Here is a 15,576-nt window from a genome sequence, read left to right as displayed (position 1 = left end):
TGGGTGGAGACCAGCGTTTTGTTTGGACGAGCATAATGTAGCGTTTTGACAAGTGTGGCAAGTATCTATAGCCATTGTGACAAAAACAAAAGGGAGAAAGTGCGCCCTATACTGGGAGCATCGCTAAAAGCCTACAGCACCTGGTATTCCTAGGCAGTCTCCCATCCAAGTACTAACCAGGCCAGACCCAGCTTAGCTTCCGAGATCAGACGAGATCGGGCGATCTTCGGGTAGTATGGCCGTAAGCCGAAAGGCAGTCCTCAGAATTCAATTTTTAAATGTGGCAAGCTGGTTGACAGGAACTTTCTGCAATGAGCTACACGTGTGTGATACAATAATCACTGCTCTTTTTCTCAGCCTATGTAACTCTTTGGACTTTTGCCCCACTGTTAGCACTGAAGTGCCTTGAGGCACATGGGTCACTGTTGGCGACACTGCAAATCTTGCTATAAATTTCAGACCGAGTCAAAACTAAACAAACATGTTTTGGGTGGAGACCAGCGGTTTGTTTGGGCGAGCATAATGTAGCGTTTTGACAAGTGTGGCAAGTATCTATAGCCATTGTGAAAAAAACAAAAGGGAGAAAGTGCGCCCTATACTGGGAGCATCGCTAAAAGCCTACAGCACCTGGTATTCCTAGGCAGTCTCCCAACCCAGTACTAACCAGGCCAGACCCAGCTTAGCTTCCGAGATCAAACGAGATCGGGCGATCTTCGGGTAGTATGGCCGTAAGCTGAGAGGCTGTCCTCAGAATTAAATTTTTAAATGTGGCAAGCTGGTTGACAGGACCTTTCTGCAATGAGCTACACGTGTGTGATAAAATAATCACTGCTCTTTTTCTCAGCTTATGTAACTCTTTGGGCTTTTGCCCCACTGTTAGCACTGAAGTGCCTTGAGGCACATGGGTCACTGTTGGCGACACTGCAAATCTTGCTATAAATTTCAGACCGAGTCAAAACTAAACTTGTTTTGGGTGGAGACCAGCGTTTTGTTTGGACGAGCATAATGTAGCGTTTTGACAAGTGTGGCAAGTATCTATAGCCATTGTGACAAAAACAAAAGGGAGAAAGTGCGCCCTATACTGGGAGCATCGCTAAAAGCCTACAGCACCTGGTATTCCTAGGCAGTCTCCCATCCAAGTACTAAACAGGCCAGACCCAGCTTAGCTTCCGAGATCAGACGAGATCGGGCGATCTTCGGGTAGTATGGCCGTAAGCCGAGAGGCAGTCCTCAGAATCCAATTTTTAAATGTGGCAAGCTGGTTGACAGGAACTTTCTGCAATGAGCTACACGTGTGTGATACAATAATCACTGCTCTTTTTCTCAGCCTATGTAACTCTTTGGACTTTTGCCCCACTGTTAGCACTGAAGTGCCTTGAGGCACATGGGTCACTGTTGGCGACACTGCAAATCTTGCTATAAATTTCAGACCGAGTCAAAACTAAACATGTTTTGGGTGGAGACCAGCGTTTTGTTTGGACGAGCATAATGTAGCGTTTTGACAAGTGTGGCAAGTATCAATAGCCATTGTGACAAAAACAAAAGGGAGAAAGTGCGCCCTATACTGGGAGCATCGCTAAAAGCCTACAGCACCTGGTATTCCTAGGCAGTCTCCCAACCAAGTACTAACCAGGTCAGACCCAGCTTAGCTTCCGAGATCAGACGAGATCGGTCGATCTTCGGGTAGTATGGCCGTAAGCCGAGAGGCAGTCCTCAGAATCCAATTTTTAAATGTGGCAAGCTGGTTGACAGGAACTTTCTGCAATGAGCTACACGTGTGTGATACAATAATCACTGCTCTTTTTCTCAGCCTATGTAACTCTTTGGACTTTTGCCCCACTGTTAGCACTGAAGTGCCTTGAGGCACATGGGTCACTGTTGGCGACACTGCAAATCTTGCTATAAATTTCAGACCGAGTCAAAACTAAACATGTTTTGGGTAGAGACCAGCGTTTTGTTTGGACGAGCATCATGTAGCGTTTTGACAAGTGTGGCAAGTATCTATAGCCATTGTGACAAAAACAAAAGGGAGAAAGTGCGCCCTATACTGGGAGCATCGCTAAAAGCCTACAGCACCTGGTATTCCTAGGCAGTCTCCCATCCAAGTACTAAACAGGCCAGACCCAGCTTAGCTTCCGAGATCAGACGAGATCGGGCGATCTTCGGGTAGTATGGCCGTAAGCCGAGATGCCGTCCTCAGAATTCAATTTTTAAATGTGGCAAGCTGGTTGACAGGACCTTTCTGCAATGAGCTACACGTGTGTGATACAATAATCACTGCTCTTTTTCTCAGCCTATGTAACTCTTTGGACTTTTGCCCCACTGTTAGCACTGAAGTGCCTTGAGGCACATGGGTCACTGTTGGCGACACTGCAAATCTTGCTATAAATTTCAGACCGAGTCAAAACTAAACAAACATGTTTTGGGTGGAGACCAGCGGTTTGTTTGGGCGAGCATAATGTAGCGTTTTGACAAGTGTGGCAAGTATCTATAGCCATTGTGAAAAAAACAAAAGGGAGAAAGTGCGCCCTATACTGGGAGCATCGCTAAAAGCCTACAGCACCTGGTATTCCTAGGCAGTCTCCCAACCCAGTACTAACCAGGCCAGACCCAGCTTAGCTTCCGAGATCAAACGAGATCGGGCGATCTTCGGGTAGTATGGCCGTAAGCTGAGAGGCTGTCCTCAGAATTAAATTTTTAAATGTGGCAAGCTGGTTGACAGGACCTTTCTGCAATGAGCTACACGTGTGTGATAAAATAATCACTGCTCTTTTTCTCAGCTTATGTAACTCTTTGGGCTTTTGCCCCACTGTTAGCACTGAAGTGCCTTGAGGCACATGGGTCACTGTTGGCGACACTGCAAATCTTGCTATAAATTTCAGACCGAGTCAAAACTAAACTTGTTTTGGGTGGAGACCAGCGTTTTGTTTGGACGAGCATAATGTAGCGTTTTGACAAGTGTGGCAAGTATCTATAGCCATTGTGACAAAAACAAAAGGGAGAAAGTGCGCCCTATACTGGGAGCATCGCTAAAAGTCTACAGCACCTGGTATTCCTAGGCAGTCTCCCAACCCAGTACTAACCAGGACAGACCCAGCTTAGCTTCCGAGATCAAACGAGATCGGGCGATCTTCGGGTAGTATGGCCGTAAGCCGAGAGGCTGTCCTCAGAATTAAATTTTTAAATGTGGCAAGCTGGTTGACAGGACCTTTCTGCAATGAGCTACACGTGTGTGATACAATAATCACTGCTCTTTTTCTCAGCCTATGTAACTCTTTGGACTTTTGCCCCAATGTTAGCACTGAAGTGCCTTGAGGCACATGGGTCACTGTTGGCAACACTGCAAATCTTGCTATAAATTTCAGACCGAGTCAAAACTAAACAAACATGTTTTGGGTGGAGACCAGCGGTTTGTTTGGACGAGCATAATGCAGCGTTTTGACAAGTTTGGCAAGTATCAATAGCCATTGTGACAAAAACAAAAGGGAGAAAGTGCGCCCTATACTGGGAGCATCGCTAAAAGCCTACAGCACCTGGTATTCCTAGGCAGTCTCCCAACCAAGTACTAACCAGGCCAGACCCAGCTTAGCTTCCGAGATCAGACGAGATCGGGCGATCTTCGGGTAGTATGGCCGTAAGCCGAGAGACAGTCCTCAGAATTCAACTTTTAAATGTGGCAAGCTGGTTGACAGGACCTTTCTGCAATGAGCTACACGTGTGTGATACAATAATCGCTGCTCTTTTTCTCAGCCTATGTAACTCTTTGGACTGTTGGCCCACTGTTAGCACTGAAGTGCCTTGAGGCACATGGGTGACTTTTGGCGACACTGCATATCTTGCTATAAATTTCAGACCGAGTCAAAACTAAACATGTTTTGGGTGGAGACCAGTGTTTTTTTTGGACGAGCATAAACGTAGCGTTTTGACAAGTGTGGCAAGTATCTATAGCGATTGTGACATAAACAAAAGGGAGAAAGTGCGCCCTATACTGGGAGCATCGCTAAAAGCCTACAGCACCTGGTATTCCTAGGCAGTCTCCCATCCAAGTACTAACCAGGCCAGACCCAGCTTAGCTTCCGAGCGCAGACGAGATCGGGCGATCTTCGGGTAGTATGGCCGTAAGCCGAGACGCAGACCTCAGACTTCAATTTTTAAATGTGGCAAGCTGGTTGACAGGACCTTTCTACAATGAGCTACACGTGTGTGATACAATAATCACTACTCTTTTTCTCAGCCTATGTAACTCTTTGGACTTTTGCCCCACTGTTAGCACTGAAGTGCCTTGAGGCACATGGGTCACTGTTGGCGACACTGCAAATCTTGCTATAAATTTCAGACCGAGTCAAAACTAAACATGTTTTGGGTGGAGACCAGCGTTTTGTTTGGACGAGCATAATGTAGCGTTTTGACAAGTGTGGCAAGTATCAATAGCCATTGTGACAAAAACAAAAGGGAGAAAGTGCGCCCTATACTGGGAGCATCGCTAAAAGCCTACAGCACCTGGTATTCCTAGGCAGTCTCCCAACCAAGTACTAACCAGGTCAGACCCAGCTTAGCTTCCGAGATCAGACGAGATCGGGCGATCTTCGGGTAGTATGGCCGTAAGCCGAGAGGCAGTCCTCAGAATCCAATTTTTAAATGTGGCAAGCTGGTTGACAGGAACTTTCTGCAATGAGCTACACGTGTGTGATACAATAATCACTGCTCTTTTTCTCAGCCTATGTAACTCTTTGGACTTTTGCCCCACTGTTAGCACTGAAGTGCCTTGAGGCACATGGGTCACTGTTGGCGACACTGCAAATCTTGCTATAAATTTCAGACCGAGTCAAAACTAAACATGTTTTGGGTAGAGACCAGCGTTTTGTTTGGACGAGCATCATGTAGCGTTTTGACAAGTGTGGCAAGTATCTATAGCCATTGTGACAAAAACAAAAGGGAGAAAGTGCGCCCTATACTGGGAGCATCGCTAAAAGCCTACAGCACCTGGTATTCCTAGGCAGTCTCCCATCCAAGTACTAAACAGGCCAGACCCAGCTTAGCTTCCGAGATCAGACGAGATCGGGCGATCTTCGGGTAGTATGGCCGTAAGCCGAGATGCCGTCCTCAGAATTCAATTTTTAAATGTGGCAAGCTGGTTGACAGGACCTTTCTGCAATGAGCTACACGTGTGTGATACAATAATCACTGCTCTTTTTCTCAGCCTATGTAACTCTTTGGACTTTTGCCCCACTGTTAGCACTGAAGTGCCTTGAGGCACATGGGTCACTGTTGGCGACACTGCAAATCTTGCTATAAATTTCAGACCGAGTCAAAACTAAACAAACATGTTTTGGGTGGAGACCAGCGGTTTGTTTGGGCGAGCATAATGTAGCGTTTTGACAAGTGTGGCAAGTATCTATAGCCATTGTGAAAAAAACAAAAGGGAGAAAGTGCGCCCTATACTGGGAGCATCGCTAAAAGCCTACAGCACCTGGTATTCCTAGGCAGTCTCCCAACCCAGTACTAACCAGGCCAGACCCAGCTTAGCTTCCGAGATCAAACGAGATCGGGCGATCTTCGGGTAGTATGGCCGTAAGCTGAGAGGCTTTCCTCAGAATTAAATTTTTAAATGTGGCAAGCTGGTTGACAGGACCTTTCTGCAATGAGCTACACGTGTGTGATAAAATAATCACTGCTCTTTTTCTCAGCTTATGTAACTCTTTGGGCTTTTGCCCCACTGTTAGCACTGAAGTGCCTTGAGGCACATGGGTCACTGTTGGCGACACTGCAAATCTTGCTATAAATTTCAGACCGAGTCAAAACTAAACTTGTTTTGGGTGGAGACCAGCGTTTTGTTTGGACGAGCATAATGTAGCGTTTTGACAAGTGTGGCAAGTATCTATAGCCATTGTGACAGAAACAAAAGGGAGAAAGTGCGCCCTATACTGGGAGCATCGCTAAAAGCCTACAGCACCTGGTATTCCTAGGCAGTCTCCCATCCAAGTACTAAACAGGCCAGACCCAGCTTAGCTTCCGAGATCAGACGAGATCGGGCGATCTTCGGGTAGTATGGCCGTAAGCCGAGATGCCGTCCTCAGAATTCAATTTTTAAATGTGGCAAGCTGGTTGACAGGACCTTTCTGCAATGAGCTACACGTGTGTGATACAATAATCACTGCTCTTTTTCTCAGCCTATGTAACTCTTTGGACTTTTGCCCCACTGTTAGCACTGAAGTGCCTTGAGGCACATGGGTCACTGTTGGCGACACTGCAAATCTTGCTATAAATTTCAGACCGAGTCAAAACTAAACAAACATGTTTTGGGTGGAGACCAGCGGTTTGTTTGGGCGAGCATAATGTAGCGTTTTGACAAGTGTGGCAAGTATCTATAGCCATTGTGAAAAAAACAAAAGGGAGAAAGTGCGCCCTATACTGGGAGCATCGCTAAAAGCCTACAGCACCTGGTATTCCTAGGCAGTCTCCCAACCCAGTACTAACCAGGCCAGACCCAGCTTAGCTTCCGAGATCAAACGAGATCGGGCGATCTTCGGGTAGTATGGCCGTAAGCTGAGAGGCTGTCCTCAGAATTAAATTTTTAAATGTGGCAAGCTGGTTGACAGGACCTTTCTGCAATGAGCTACACGTGTGTGATAAAATAATCACTGCTCTTTTTCTCAGCTTATGTAACTCTTTGGGCTTTTGCCCCACTGTTAGCACTGAAGTGCCTTGAGGCACATGGGTCACTGTTGGCGACACTGCAAATCTTGCTATAAATTTCAGACCGAGTCAAAACTAAACTTGTTTTGGGTGGAGACCAGCGTTTTGTTTGGACGAGCATAATGTAGCGTTTTGACAAGTGTGGCAAGTATCTATAGCCATTGTGACAAAAACAAAAGGGAGAAAGTGCGCCCTATACTGGGAGCATCGCTAAAAGTCTACAGCACCTGGTATTCCTAGGCAGTCTCCCAACCCAGTACTAACCAGGCCAGACCCAGCTTAGCTTCCGAGATCAAACGAGATCGGGCGATCTTCGGGTAGTATGGCCGTAAGCCGAGAGGCTGTCCTCAGAATTAAATTTTTAAATGTGGCAAGCTGGTTGACAGGACCTTTCTGCAATGAGCTACACGTGTGTGATACAATAATCACTGCTCTTTTTCTCAGCCTATGTAACTCTTTGGACTTTTGCCCCAATGTTAGCACTGAAGTGCCTTGAGGCACATGGGTCACTGTTGGCAACACTGCAAATCTTGCTATAAATTTCAGACCGAGTCAAAACTAAACAAACATGTTTTGGGTGGAGACCAGCGGTTTGTTTGGACGAGCATAATGCAGCGTTTTGACAAGTTTGGCAAGTATCAATAGCCATTGTGACAAAAACAAAAGGGAGAAAGTGCGCCCTATACTGGGAGCATCGCTAAAAGCCTACAGCACCTGGTATTCCTAGGCAGTCTCCCAACCAAGTACTAACCAGGCCAGACCCAGCTTAGCTTCCGAGATCAGACGAGATCGGGCGATCTTCGGGTAGTATGGCCGTAAGCCGAGAGGCAGTCCTCAGAATCCAATTTTTAAATGTGGCAAGCTGGTTGACAGGAACTTTCTGCAATGAGCTACACGTGTGTGATACAATAATCACTGCTCTTTTTCTCAGCCTATGTAACTCTTTGGACTTTTGCCCCACTGTTAGCACTGAAGTGCCTTGAGGCACATGGGTCACTGTTGGCGACACTGCAAATCTTGCTATAAATTTCAGACCGAGTCAAAACTAAACATGTTTTGGGTGGAGACCAGCGTTTTGTTTGGACGAGCATAATGTAGCGTTTTGACAAGTGTGGCAAGTATCAATAGCCATTGTGACAAAAACAAAAGGGAGAAAGTGCGCCCTATACTGGGAGCATCGCTAAAAGCCTACAGCACCTGGTATTCCTAGGCAGTCTCCCAACCAAGTACTAACCAGGCCAGACCCAGCTTAGCTTCCGAGATCAGACGAGATCGGGCGATCTTCGGGTAGTATGGCCGTAAGCCGAGAGGCAGTCCTCAGAATCCAATTTTTAAATGTGGCAAGCTGGTTGACAGGAACTTTCTGCAATGAGCTACACGTGTGTGATACAATAATCACTGCTCTTTTTCTCAGCCTATGTAACTCTTTGGACTTTTGCCCCACTGTTAGCACTGAAGTGCCTTGAGGCACATGGGTCACTGTTGGCGACACTGCAAATCTTGCTATAAATTTCAGACCGAGTCAAAACTAAACATGTTTTGGGTAGAGACCAGCGTTTTGTTTGGACGAGCATCATGTAGCGTTTTGACAAGTGTGGCAAGTATCTATAGCCATTGTGACAAAAACAAAAGGGAGAAAGTGCGCCCTATACTGGGAGCATCGCTAAAAGCCTACAGCACCTGGTATTCCTAGGCAGTCTCCCATCCAAGTACTAAACAGGCCAGACCCAGCTTAGCTTCCGAGATCAGACGAGATCGGGCGATCTTCGGGTAGTATGGCCGTAAGCCGAGATGCCGTCCTCAGAATTCAATTTTTAAATGTGGCAAGCTGGTTGACAGGACCTTTCTGCAATGAGCTACACGTGTGTGATACAATAATCACTGCTCTTTTTCTCAGCCTATGTAACTCTTTGGACTTTTGCCCCACTGTTAGCACTGAAGTGCCTTGAGGCACATGGGTCACTGTTGGCGACACTGCAAATCTTGCTATAAATTTCAGACCGAGTCAAAACTAAACAAACATGTTTTGGGTGGAGACCAGCGGTTTGTTTGGGCGAGCATAATGTAGCGTTTTGACAAGTGTGGCAAGTATCTATAGCCATTGTGAAAAAAACAAAAGGGAGAAAGTGCGCCCTATACTGGGAGCATCGCTAAAAGCCTACAGCACCTGGTATTCCTAGGCAGTCTCCCAACCCAGTACTAACCAGGCCAGACCCAGCTTAGCTTCCGAGATCAAACGAGATCGGGCGATCTTCGGGTAGTATGGCCGTAAGCTGAGAGGCTGTCCTCAGAATTCAATTTTTAAATGTGGCAAGCTGGTTGACAGGACCTTTCTGCAATGAGCTACACGTGTGTGATAAAATAATCACTGCTCTTTTTCTCAGCTTATGTAACTCTTTGGGCTTTTGCCCCACTGTTAGCACTGAAGTGCCTTGAGGCACATGGGTCACTGTTGGCGACACTGCAAATCTTGCTATAAATTTCAGACCGAGTCAAAACTAAACTTGTTTTGGGTGGAGACCAGCGTTTTGTTTGGACGAGCATAATGTAGCGTTTTGACAAGTGTGGCAAGTATCTATAGCCATTGTGACAAAAACAAAAGGGAGAAAGTGCGCCCTATACTGGGAGCATCGCTAAAAGCCTACAGCACCTGGTATTCCTAGGCAGTCTCCCATCCAAGTACTAACCAGGCCAGACCCAGCTTAGCTTCCGAGATCAGACGAGATCGGGCGATCTCCGGGTAGTATGGCCGTAAGCCGAAAGGCAGTCCTCAGAATTCAATTTTTAAATGTGGCAAGCTGGTTGACAGGAACTTTCTGCAATGAGCTACACGTGTGTGATACAATAATCACTGCTCTTTTTCTCAGCCTATGTAACTCTTTGGACTTTTGCCCCACTGTTAGCACTGAAGTGCCTTGAGGCACATGGGTCACTGTTGGCGACACTGCAAATCTTGCTATAAATTTCAGACCGAGTCAAAACTAAACATGTTTTGGGTGGAGACCAGCGTTTTGTTTGGACGAGCATCATGTAGCGTTTTGACAAGTGTGGCAAGTATCTATAGCCATTGTGACAAAAACAAAAGGGAGAAAGTGCGCCCTATACTGGGAGCATCGCTAAAAGCCTACAGCACCTGGTATTCCTAGGCAGTCTCCCATCCAAGTACTAACCAGGCCAGACCCAGCTTAGCTTCCGAGATCAGACGAGATCGGGCGATCTTCGGGTAGTATGGCCGTAAGCCGAGATGCCGCCCTCAGAATTCAATTTTTAAATGTGGCAAGCTGGTTGACAGGACCTTTCTGCAATGAGCTACACGTGTGTGATACAATAATCACTGCTCTTTTTCTCAGCCTATGTAACTCTTTGGACTTTTGCCCCACTGTTAGCACAGAAGTGCCTTGAGGCACATGGGTCACTGTTGGCGACACTGCAAATCTTGCTATAAATTTCAGACCGAGTCAAAACTAAACAAACATGTTTTGGGTGGAGACCAGCGGTTTGTTTGGGCGAGCATAATGTAGCGTTTTGACAAGTGTGGCAAGTATCTATAGCCATTGTGAAAAAAACAAAAGGGAGAAAGTGCGCCCTATACTGGGAGCATCGCTAAAAGCCTACAGCACCTGGTATTCCTAGGCAGTCTCCCAACCCAGTACTAACCAGGCCAGACCCAGCTTAGCTTCCGAGATCAAACGAGATCGGGCGATCTTCGGGTAGTATGGCCGTAAGCCGAGAGGCTGTCCTCAGAATTACATTTTTAAATGTGGCAAGCTGGTTGACAGGACCTTTCTGCAATGAGCTACACGTGTGTGATAAAATAATCACTGCTCTTTTTCTCAGCTTATGTAACTCTTTGGACTTTTGCCCCACTGTTAGAACTGAAGTGCCTTGAGGCACATGGGTCACTGTTGGCGACACTGCAAATCTTGCTATAAATTTCAGACCGAGTCAAAACTAAACTTGTTATGGGTGGAGACCAGCGTTTTGTTTGGACGAGCATAATGTAGCGTTTTGACAAGTGTGGCAAGTATCAATAACCATTGTGACAAAAACAAAAGGGAGAAAGTGCGCCCTATACTGGGAGCATCGCTAAAAGCCTACAGCACCTGGTATTCCTAGGCAGTCTCCCAACCAAGTACTAACCAGGCCAGACCCAGCTTAGCTTCCGAGATCAGACGAGATCGGGCGATCTTCGGGTAGTATGGCCGTAAGCCGAGAGGCAGTCCTCAGAATCCAATTTTTAAATGTGGCAAGCTGGTTGACAGGAACTTTCTGCAATGAGCTACACGTGTGTGATACAATAATCACTGCTCTTTTTCTCAGCCTATGTAACTCTTTGGACTTTTGCCCCACTGTTAGCACTGAAGTGCCTTGAGGCACATGGGTCACTGTTGGCGACACTGCAAATCTTGCTATAAATTTCAGACCGAGTCAAAACTAAACATGTTTTGGGTGGAGACCAGCGTTTTGTTTGGACGAGCATAATGTAGCGTTTTGACAAGTGTGGCAAGTATCTATAGCCATTGTGACAAAAACAAAAGGGAGAAAGTGCGCCCTATACTGGGAGCATCGCTAAAAGCCTACAGCACCTGGTATTCCTAGGCAGTCTCCCATCCAAGTACTAACCAGGCCAGACCCAGCTTAGCTTCCGAGATCAGACGAAATCGGGCGATCTTCGGGTAGTATGGCCGTAAGCCGAGAGGCAGTCCTCAGAATTCAATTTTTAAATGTGGCAAGCTGGTTGACAGGAACTTTCTGCAATGAGCTACACGTGTGTGATACAATAATCACTGCTCTTTTTCTCAGCCTATGTAACTCTTTGGACTTTTGCCCCACTGTTAGCACTGAAGTGCCTTGAGGCACATGGGTCACTGTTGGCGACACTGCAAATCTTGCTATAAATTTCAGACCGAGTCAAAACTAAACATGTTTTGGGTGGAGACCAGCGTTTTGTTTGGACGAGCATCATGTAGCGTTTTGACAAGTGTGGCAAGTATCTATAGCCATTGTGACAAAAACAAAAGGGAGAAAGTGCGCCCTATACTGGGAGCATCGCTAAAAGCCTACAGCACCTGGTATTCCTAGGCAGTCTCCCATCCAAGTACTAACCAGGCCAGACCCAGCTTAGCTTCCGAGATCAGACGAGATCGGGCGATCTTCGGGTAGTATGGCCATAAGCCGAGATGCCGTCCTCAGAATTCAATTTTTAAATGTGGCAAGCTGGTTGACAGGACCTTTCTGCAATGAGCTACACGTGTGTGATACAATAATCACTGCTCTTTTTCTCAGCCTATGTAACTCTTTGGACTTTTGCCCCACTGTTAGCACTGAAGTGCCTTGAGGCACATGGGTCACTGTTGGCGACACTGCAAATCTTGCTATAAATTTCAGACCGAGTCAAAACTAAACAAACATGTTTTGGGTGGAGACCAGCGGTTTGTTTGGGCGAGCATAATGTAGCGTTTTGACAAGTGTGGCAAGTATCTATAGCCATTGTGAAAAAAACAAAAGGGAGAAAGTGCGCCCTATACTGGGAGCATCGCTAAAAGCCTACAGCACCTGGTATTCCTAGGCAGTCTCCCAACCCAGTACTAACCAGGCCAGACCCAGCTTAGCTTCCGAGATCAAACGAGATCGGGCGATCTTCGGGTAGTATGGCCGTAAGCCGAGAGGCTGTCCTCAGAATTAAATTTTTAAATGTGGCAAGCTGGTTGACAGGACCTTTCTGCAATGAGCTACACGTGTGTGATACAATAATCACTGCTCTTTTTCTCAGCCTATGTAACTCTTTGGACTTTTGCCCCAATGTTAGCACTGAAGTGCCTTGAGGCACATGGGTCACTGTTGGCAACACTGCAAATCTTGCTATAAATTTCAGACCGAGTCAAAACTAAACAAACATGTTTTGGGTGGAGACCAGCGGTTTGTTTGGACGAGCATAATGCAGCGTTTTGACAAGTGTGGCAAGTATCTATAGCCATTGTGAAAAAAACAAAAGGGAGAAAGTGCGCCCTATACTGGGAGCATCGCTAAAAGCCTACAGCACCTGGTATTCCTAGGCAGTCTCCCAACCAAGTACTAACCAGGCCAGACCCAGCTTAGCTTCCGAGATCAGACGAGATCGGGCGATCTTCGGGTAGTATGGCCGTAAGCCGAGAGGCAGTCCTCAGAATTCAATTTTTAAATGTGGCAAGCTGGTTGACAGGACCTTTCTGCAATGAGCTACACGTGTGTGATACAATAATCACTGCTTTTTTTTCTCAGCCTATGTAACTCTTACGACTTTTGCCCCACTGTTAGCACTGAAGTGCCTTGAGGCACATGGGTCACTATTGGCGACACTGCAAATCTTGCTATAAATTTCAGACCGAGTCAAAACTAAACATGTTTTGGGTGGAGACCAGCGTTTTGTTTGGACGAGCATAATGTAGCGTTTTGACAAGTGTGGCAAGTATCTATAGCCATTGTGACAAAAACAAAAGGGAGAAAGTGCGCCCTATACTGGGAACATCGCTAAAAGCCTACAGCACCTGGTATTCCTAGGCAGTCTCCCATCCAAGTACTAATCAGGCCAGACCCAGCTTAGCTTCCGAGATCAGACGAGATCGGGCGATCTTCGGGTAGTATGGCCGTAAGCCGAGAGGCAGTCCTCAGAATTCAACTTTTAAATGTGGCAAGCTGGTTGACAGGACCTTTCTGCAATGAGCTACACGTGTGTGATACAAAAATCACTGCTCTTTTTCTCAGCCTATGTAACTCTTTGGACTTTTGCCCCACTGTTAGCACTGAAGTGCCTTGAGGCACATGGGTCACTGTTGGCGACACTGCAAATCTTGCTATAAATTTCAGACCGAGTCAAAACTAAACATGTTTTGGGTGGAGACCAGCGTTTTGTTTGGACGAGCATAATGTAGCGTTTTGACAAGTCTGGCAAGTATCTATAGCCATTGTGAGAAAAACAAAAGGGAGAAAGTGCGCCCTATACGGGGAGCATCGCTAAAAGCCTACAGCACCTGGTATTCCTAGGCAGTCTCCCATCCAAGTACTAACCAGGCCAGACCCAGCTTAGCTTCCGAGATCAGATGAGATCGGGCGATCTTCCGGTAGTATGGCCGTAAGCCGAGAGGCAGTCCTCAGAATTCAATTTTTAAATGTGGCAAGCTGGTTGACAGGACCTTTCTGCAATGAGCTACACGTGTGTGATACAATAATCACTGCTCTTTTTCTCAGCCTATGTAACTCTTTGGACTTTTGCCCCACTGTTAGCACTGAAGTGCCTTGAGGCACATGGGTCACTGTTGGCAACACTGCAAATCTTGCTATAAATTTCAGACCGAGTCAAAACTAAACAAACATGTTTTGGGTGGAGACCAGCGGTTTGTTTGGACGAGCATAATGTAGCGTTTTGACAAGTGTGGCAAATATCTATAGCCATTGTGAAAAAAACAAAAGGGAGAAAGTGCGCCCTATACTGGTAGCATTGCTAAAAGCCTACAGCACCTGGTATTCCTAGGCAGTCTCCCAACCAAGTACTAACCAGGCCAGACCCAGCTTAGCTTCCGAGATCAGACGAGATCGGGCGATCTTCGGGTAGTATGGCCGTAAGCCGAGAGGCAGTCCTCAGAATTCAATTTTTAAATGTGGCAAGCTGGTTGACAGGACCTTTCTGCAATGAGCTACACGTGTGTGATAGAATAATCACTGCTTTTTTTTCTCAGCCTATGTAACTCTTACGACTTTTGCCCAACTGTTAGCACTGAAGTGCCTTGAGGCACATGGGTCACTATTGGCGACACTGCAAATCTTGCTATAAATTTCAGACCGAGTAAAAACTAAACATGTTTTGGGTGGAGACCAGCGTCGTGTTTGGACGAGCATAATGTAGCGTTTTGACAAGTGTGGCAAGTATCTATAGCCATTGTGACAAAAACAAAAGGGAGAAAGTGCGCCCTATACTGGGAACATCGCTAAAAGCCTACAGCACCTGGTATTCCTAGGCAGTCTCCCATCCAAGTACTAACCAGGCCAGACCCAGCTTAGCTTCCGAGATCAGACGAGATCGGGCGATCTTCGGGTAGTATGGCCGTAAGCCGAGATGCCGTCCTCAGAATTCAATTTTTAAATGTGGCAAGCTGGTTGACAGGACCTTTCTGCAATGAGCTACACGTGTGTGATACAATAATCACTGCTCTTTTTCTCAGCCTATGTAACTCTTTGGACTTTTGCCCCACTGTTAGCACTGAAGTGCCTTGAGGCACATGGGTCACTGTTGGCGACACTGCAAATCTTGCTATAAATTTCAGACCGAGTCAAAACTAAACAAACATGTTTTGGGTGGAGACCAGCGGTTTGTTTGGGCGAGCTTAATGTAGCGTTTTGACAAGTGTGGCAAGTATCTATAGCCATTGTGAAAAAAACAAAAGGGAGAAAGTGCGCCCTATACTGGGAGCATCGCTAAAAGCCTACAGCACCTGGTATTCCTAGGCAGTCTCCCAACCCAGTACTAACCAGGCCAGACCCAGCTTAGCTTCCGAGATCAAACGAGATCAGGCGATCTTCGGGTAGTATGGCCGTAAGCCGAGAGGCTGTCCTCAGAATTAAATTTTTAAATGTGGCAAGCTGGTTGAGAGGACCTTTCTGCAATGAGCTACACGTGTGTGATACAATAATCACTGCTCTTTTTCTCAGCCTAGGTAACTCTTTGGACTTTTGCCCCAATGTTAGCACTGAAGTGCCTTGAGGCACATGGGTCACTGTTGGCAACACTGCAAATCTTGCTATAAATTTCAGACCGAGTCAAAACTAAACAAACATGTTTTGGGTGGAGACCAGCGGTTTGTTTGGACGAGCATAATGCAGCGTTTTGACAAGTGTGGCAAGTAT

General features: G+C 46.4%; 1 non-coding gene and 31 pseudogenes across 1 annotated transcript; all 32 read right to left on the bottom strand.

Moving 5' to 3' along the window:
- Window positions 1–128: 128 nt before the first annotated feature.
- LOC133567041 (5S ribosomal RNA) lies at window positions 129–247 on the bottom strand (annotated as a pseudogene).
- A 368-nt stretch (window positions 248–615) lies between these two features.
- Window positions 616–734, bottom strand: LOC133565507 (5S ribosomal RNA; annotated as a pseudogene).
- A 364-nt stretch (window positions 735–1,098) lies between these two features.
- LOC133565569 (5S ribosomal RNA) lies at window positions 1,099–1,217 on the bottom strand (annotated as a pseudogene).
- Window positions 1,218–1,581: 364 nt separating this feature from the next.
- On the bottom strand, window positions 1,582–1,700 carry LOC133566909 (5S ribosomal RNA; annotated as a pseudogene).
- Window positions 1,701–2,064: 364 nt separating this feature from the next.
- LOC133565568 (5S ribosomal RNA) lies at window positions 2,065–2,183 on the bottom strand (annotated as a pseudogene).
- A 368-nt stretch (window positions 2,184–2,551) lies between these two features.
- On the bottom strand, window positions 2,552–2,670 carry LOC133565506 (5S ribosomal RNA; annotated as a pseudogene).
- Window positions 2,671–3,034: 364 nt separating this feature from the next.
- LOC133567074 (5S ribosomal RNA) lies at window positions 3,035–3,153 on the bottom strand (annotated as a pseudogene).
- A 368-nt stretch (window positions 3,154–3,521) lies between these two features.
- LOC133565194 (5S ribosomal RNA) lies at window positions 3,522–3,640 on the bottom strand (annotated as a pseudogene).
- A 365-nt stretch (window positions 3,641–4,005) lies between these two features.
- Window positions 4,006–4,124, bottom strand: LOC133566336 (5S ribosomal RNA; annotated as a pseudogene).
- A 364-nt stretch (window positions 4,125–4,488) lies between these two features.
- Window positions 4,489–4,607, bottom strand: LOC133565924 (5S ribosomal RNA; annotated as a pseudogene).
- Window positions 4,608–4,971: 364 nt separating this feature from the next.
- Window positions 4,972–5,090, bottom strand: LOC133565566 (5S ribosomal RNA; annotated as a pseudogene).
- A 368-nt stretch (window positions 5,091–5,458) lies between these two features.
- On the bottom strand, window positions 5,459–5,577 carry LOC133565505 (5S ribosomal RNA; annotated as a pseudogene).
- Window positions 5,578–5,941: 364 nt separating this feature from the next.
- Window positions 5,942–6,060, bottom strand: LOC133565565 (5S ribosomal RNA; annotated as a pseudogene).
- Window positions 6,061–6,428: 368 nt separating this feature from the next.
- On the bottom strand, window positions 6,429–6,547 carry LOC133565504 (5S ribosomal RNA; annotated as a pseudogene).
- Window positions 6,548–6,911: 364 nt separating this feature from the next.
- On the bottom strand, window positions 6,912–7,030 carry LOC133566348 (5S ribosomal RNA; annotated as a pseudogene).
- Window positions 7,031–7,398: 368 nt separating this feature from the next.
- On the bottom strand, window positions 7,399–7,517 carry LOC133565193 (5S ribosomal RNA; annotated as a pseudogene).
- A 364-nt stretch (window positions 7,518–7,881) lies between these two features.
- LOC133565192 (5S ribosomal RNA) lies at window positions 7,882–8,000 on the bottom strand (annotated as a pseudogene).
- Window positions 8,001–8,364: 364 nt separating this feature from the next.
- LOC133565563 (5S ribosomal RNA) lies at window positions 8,365–8,483 on the bottom strand (annotated as a pseudogene).
- Window positions 8,484–8,851: 368 nt separating this feature from the next.
- LOC133565502 (5S ribosomal RNA) lies at window positions 8,852–8,970 on the bottom strand (annotated as a pseudogene).
- A 364-nt stretch (window positions 8,971–9,334) lies between these two features.
- Window positions 9,335–9,453, bottom strand: LOC133565804 (5S ribosomal RNA). The gene has a single exon (XR_009809431.1). It is a non-coding gene; the product is annotated as a 5S ribosomal RNA (ribosomal RNA).
- Window positions 9,454–9,817: 364 nt separating this feature from the next.
- Window positions 9,818–9,936, bottom strand: LOC133567027 (5S ribosomal RNA; annotated as a pseudogene).
- A 368-nt stretch (window positions 9,937–10,304) lies between these two features.
- On the bottom strand, window positions 10,305–10,423 carry LOC133565500 (5S ribosomal RNA; annotated as a pseudogene).
- Window positions 10,424–10,787: 364 nt separating this feature from the next.
- On the bottom strand, window positions 10,788–10,906 carry LOC133565191 (5S ribosomal RNA; annotated as a pseudogene).
- Window positions 10,907–11,270: 364 nt separating this feature from the next.
- On the bottom strand, window positions 11,271–11,389 carry LOC133565718 (5S ribosomal RNA; annotated as a pseudogene).
- A 364-nt stretch (window positions 11,390–11,753) lies between these two features.
- On the bottom strand, window positions 11,754–11,872 carry LOC133565144 (5S ribosomal RNA; annotated as a pseudogene).
- A 368-nt stretch (window positions 11,873–12,240) lies between these two features.
- LOC133565499 (5S ribosomal RNA) lies at window positions 12,241–12,359 on the bottom strand (annotated as a pseudogene).
- A 368-nt stretch (window positions 12,360–12,727) lies between these two features.
- Window positions 12,728–12,846, bottom strand: LOC133565189 (5S ribosomal RNA; annotated as a pseudogene).
- A 365-nt stretch (window positions 12,847–13,211) lies between these two features.
- On the bottom strand, window positions 13,212–13,330 carry LOC133565041 (5S ribosomal RNA; annotated as a pseudogene).
- A 364-nt stretch (window positions 13,331–13,694) lies between these two features.
- Window positions 13,695–13,813, bottom strand: LOC133565738 (5S ribosomal RNA; annotated as a pseudogene).
- A 368-nt stretch (window positions 13,814–14,181) lies between these two features.
- On the bottom strand, window positions 14,182–14,300 carry LOC133565187 (5S ribosomal RNA; annotated as a pseudogene).
- A 365-nt stretch (window positions 14,301–14,665) lies between these two features.
- On the bottom strand, window positions 14,666–14,784 carry LOC133567015 (5S ribosomal RNA; annotated as a pseudogene).
- Window positions 14,785–15,152: 368 nt separating this feature from the next.
- LOC133566181 (5S ribosomal RNA) lies at window positions 15,153–15,271 on the bottom strand (annotated as a pseudogene).
- Between the last annotated feature and the right edge of the window lie 305 nt (window positions 15,272–15,576).

The sequence above is a fragment of the Nerophis ophidion genome, linkage group LG13 (assembly GCF_033978795.1).
Source record: "Nerophis ophidion isolate RoL-2023_Sa linkage group LG13, RoL_Noph_v1.0, whole genome shotgun sequence".
Lineage (NCBI taxonomy): Eukaryota > Metazoa > Chordata > Actinopteri > Syngnathiformes > Syngnathidae > Nerophis > Nerophis ophidion.
Note: the sequence above shows the minus strand (reverse complement) of the source record. Positions and strands in the feature narration are given on the sequence as shown.